The sequence below is a fragment of the Triticum urartu genome, chromosome 2A, assembly GCF_056163025.1.
Source record: "Triticum urartu cultivar PI428250 chromosome 2A, HENAU_Tu73, whole genome shotgun sequence".
Taxonomy (NCBI): Eukaryota; Viridiplantae; Streptophyta; class Magnoliopsida; order Poales; family Poaceae; genus Triticum; species Triticum urartu.
Genome location: NC_141874.1, coordinates 674,354,646 through 674,359,440, shown reverse-complemented (window position 1 = coordinate 674,359,440; position 4,795 = coordinate 674,354,646).

Genomic DNA, 4,795 nt, shown 5'->3' with positions numbered 1-4,795 from the left:
ATGTCCGCTTTTGTGCTGAGCGTTGGATACAACGCTTCTCCGCCCCATGTCCGCATGTGACCCAAACGGACAAAAAACGGACAAAATCCGTGTCCGTTTGGGTCTGCCCGTTGAAGTTGCTCTAAAAGCCATAACCATTTAATCGAACATCGAAATTAAGATCTGTGTTCATAGTAGGAATCCTCGCAACGTGCTCTTCGAAACTAGATACTGTATGAATATGTTTCGATGAACTTTTTGTGTGCAATTTAGTCCCCGTTTAATGTAACTGTCTAGAAGGTCGATGTGCAACTACCTGATAGTTGATGTGCAACTTTCTTCCTGCCGGACGTGTAGACTTTTAGTGATGCAAACAAGTGTGAATGCATTTAATTTGGTTTTTTTATTTTTCTAGAAAAGTTATAACTCTTGAACTAAACAGCAAAATTAAGATCCGTTTTTATCATAGGAATCCTCACGACGTTCTCTTCAAAACTAAATCCCGCATAGGTATGTTTCGATGGACTATTTTGTGTGTAATTTAGTCCCAGTTTGGTGCAACTGTCTAGCAGTTGATGTGCAACTATCTAACAACTGATGTGCAACTTTCTCCCTCCCTGTGGACGTGCGGTTTTCACAGATAGCACCTCCGCCCCAAACTACCCATACCCGTAAGATGTGCAACTTTGTCTACTGCCCCGACCAACCGCCTTGTAGTCGATATGCAAGTTTTCCCCTACCCGTGAATGTGCAGTTTTCACTATTTGTTGCCTTGGCACACTACCTAGCAGTGGATGTGCAACTTCGGATGCTACCCGGCCAACTACCTGACACTCGACGTGCAACTTTCCCGCGTATCCGTGGATGTTTAGTTTTCATTGCGAGGACCTCGTCCCAACCACAGCTGCTAGTGACATGTGCAATATAGGGCCCCGCCTATAGACAATTTTTTTCTCAACCCTCATGGATGTGCAGATTTTCACCATTCAAACAATCCCCTACCACTAAGATGAGAAAAATTGTTTGTTGTCCCGACCAACTATCTAGTAGACTATGTGCAACTTCGTCCGTTATCCAGCCAATTAAAACTACACATCCACAAGTAATAAGAGGCAAGGAGTTGTACATCGACTACTAGACATGTGGATGAAACAAACAAATTAAGTTGCACATACCGCTGGTAGGGAAGGTGGGCAAGGTCCTATAGTGAAAACTACACATCCACGAGTAGGGAGGGGGTTGCACATCGACTACTAGTAGTTGGCCAGGGCAAGAGGTTAGTTGCACATCACAAAAAGTTGGTTGTCATAGTTAGAGGCGAAACTAACAAGAAGTGAACTAAGTTGCCTACAATACTATAAACTTAGAGGCGAAACTAATTATGATAGAATATTTGCTAGTTATGGTAAGAAACTTAGAGGTGAAGCTAGTTAACTGTAGTCATGGTAGCCAACTTCGAAGGGGTTTTCAATGATAGGTAGTCATACTGCACACACTAACAAGAAGTTGCTTTCCTATAGCACTAAGTTGCTTCTGTAGCACCCAAAGTTGCTCATGAAAAAAAGTTAGTCGAAACATACTCATATGGTATCTAGTTTTGAAGAGTTCGTCGCGAGGAACCTAGTGGTGAAAACAGATCTTGAATTCGATCCTCGGTTCAAAAGTTATAGCTTTTAAAAAACTTGAAAACACAAATTAAATGCATGAACATGGAATTTTGCTGAGAAATCAAGGGATGGGAGGACGAGGTGCTTTTCCTACGCGTTAAGTCCTCTCTATGGGTCCCTTTGGTTGGTTTTAATTCCACAATCCATTAGGGACAACTTGAGGGAGAGAGACGAGGGACAAGAGTGTGCACTCGAGACAACGAAAAAGTACAGCCGCGTTTTCAAGCAATTAGGTAGATATAATATAATGGACAAAGCCTACACATATGGATGTATCCTACCATCGTCAGAAAGATCGTTGTATTTGTTTGAGGGCTTTTACTTTGCTTCTTTTGTGTGTAAGAAATGAGAGACAATGGTTAAATTGTAAATTTACAAATTGGAGAAGAAACATTGTATATAACTAAATACTAAATTTTTAGTTACAGTAAAAAATTAAGATTAGAGTTGTGGTTAGTTTTAATTATTCAACTGATTAAGCCTTGTGACACTGGTGTATTTTGACGCTGTCAAAAATATCGTCATCTAATTTTGAGGTTTTTTACACTTACCATACCTAAAAGTATTGTTATCAACTAAGGATGTTGTTATGCTACTTGCTAGTCATAGAAGCAAGCTTATTATAATGTAAGCGTACCTCAAAAAACTAAGTTGCCTACAATACTATAAACTTGGAGGCGAAACAAATTATGATATAATACTTGCTAGTTATGGTAAGAAACTTAGAGGAGAAGCTAGTTAACTGTAGTCATGGTAGCCAACTTCGAAGGGGTTTTCGATGATAGGCAGTCATAGTGGACACACTAACAAGAAGTTGTTTCCCTAGCACCCAAAGTTGCTCATGAAAAAAAGTTAGTCGAAACATACTCATATGAGATTTAATTTTGAAGACTTCGTCGCGAGGAACCTAGTAGTGAAAACAGATCTTGAATTCGATGCTCGGTTCAAAAGTTATAGCTTCTAAAAGAATTGAAAACGCAAATTAAATGCATGCACATGGAATTTTGCTGAAAAATCAAGGGATGGGAGGACGAGGTGCTTTTCCTACGCGTTAAGTCCTCTCTGTGGGCCCCTTTGGTTGGTTTTAATTCCACAATCCATTAGGGACAACTTGAGGGAGAGAGATGAGGGACAAGAGTGTGCGCTCGAGACAACGAAAAAGTGCAGCCGCGTTTTCAAGCAATTAGGTAGATATAATATAATGGACAAAGCCTACACATATGGATGTATCGTACCATCGTCGGAAAGATCATTGTATTTGTTTGAGGGTTTTTACTTCGCTTCTTTTGTGTGTAAGAAATGAGAGACAATGGTTAAATTGTAAATTTACAAATTGGAGAAGAAACATTGTATATAACTAAATACTAAATTTTTAGTTGCAGTAAAAAATTAAGATTAGAGTTGTGGTTAGTTTTAATTATTCAACTGATTAAGCCTTGTGACACTGGTGTATTTTGACGCTGTCAAAAATATCGTCATCTAATTTTGAGGTTTTTTACACTTACCATACCTAAAAGTATTGTTATCAACCAAGGATGTTGTTATGCTACTTGCTAGTCATAGAAGCAAGCTTATTATAATGTAAGCGTACCTCAAAAAACTAAGTTGCCTACAATACTATAAACTTGGAGGCGAAACAAATTATGATATAATACTTGCTAGTTATGGTAAGAAACTTAGAGGACAAGCTAGTTAACTGTAGTCATGGTAGCCAACTTCGAAGGGGTTTTCGATGATAGGCAGTCATACTGCACACACTAACAAGAAGTTGTTTCCCTAGCACCCAAAGTTGCTCAAGAAAAAAAGTTAGTCGGAACATACTCATATGAGATCTAATTTTGAAGAGTTCGTTGCGAGGAACCTAGTAGTGAAAACAGATCTTGATTTTGATACTCGGTTTAAAAGTTATAGCTTTTAAAAAAATTGAAAACGTAAATTAAATGCATGCGCGTGAAATTTTGCTGAGAAATGGAAGGGCGGGGTGCTTTTCCTACGCGTTAAGTCCTATATGTGGGCCCTTTTGGTTGGTTATAATTCATCGATCCATAGGGACTACTTGAGGGAAAGAGACTGGGGACAAGAGCGTACGCTCGAAACAACGAAAAGGTGCAGCTGTGTTTTTAAGTACTTTATCCGTTTCTAAATATTTGTCTTTTTAGAGATTTTAAATAGACTACCATATACGAATGTATATTTTTTTGGAACATACGGATGTATATAGACATATTTTAAAGTGTATATTCACTCATTTTGTTTCGTATGTACTCCCTCCGTTCGGAATTACTTGTCTCGAATATGGATGTATCTAGAACTAAAATATATCTAGATACATTCATTTCTGCGACAAGTAATTTCGAACGAAGGGAGTAGTCACTTGTGAAATCTCTAAAAAGATAAATATTTATGAACGAAGAGAGTAATTAGATAGATATAATATAATGGACAAAGCCGACATTAAAGCACCCAAAAAAAACAGGCGGGCAAACAGCGAAAGTCATACAGGATCGCTGTGCCTGGCCGAGCCCGACGCTATCACTAGGCAACAGAGTAAGAAATGCGGCGTTCTGGCTGGAATGCCTGGTCATGTTGTCAGCAGGGAAGGAAAAGCTTTCCAGGCACTGCATGTGACGTGGAGTTCTGGCTGGAATGCCGCGGCGATGGTGCGATGCCCGGATGCGGAATTCCGAGCTGCGGACCTGCGACTGCGGCCCCCAGTGGGGGATCCAGTGATTAATGTCCTCATCGGAATACCGCTTGGTATAAGAGGGTGGTTATCCCATCTTATAAAAATAACAAAAACAAAAAAGCAACATCGACAAGCTGCTGGATCAAGTCCTTGACCGAGCACGAATGAGTACTACGTACTCGATAAAATCACACACATTGGTCCGTAGAAGAGTGAAAAGCTACCAAATTGGTGACGCCGATTTGTGGCACGCGCACATTTTTTTTACTCTGCAGACGATACGTTGTGTGGCCGATCACTGAACGGTCTGCTGCATGGCTCAATCTCATTGTTGTACGAAAATTGGTGCGTGCATAGAAACGCTCTTCCGAAAAATGATGGATTTTATTAACTTAAAATAAAGCGTTAAGAGGATACAAGTAATAAAGAACACACACTCACTCTTTACATGGCTAGAATCACA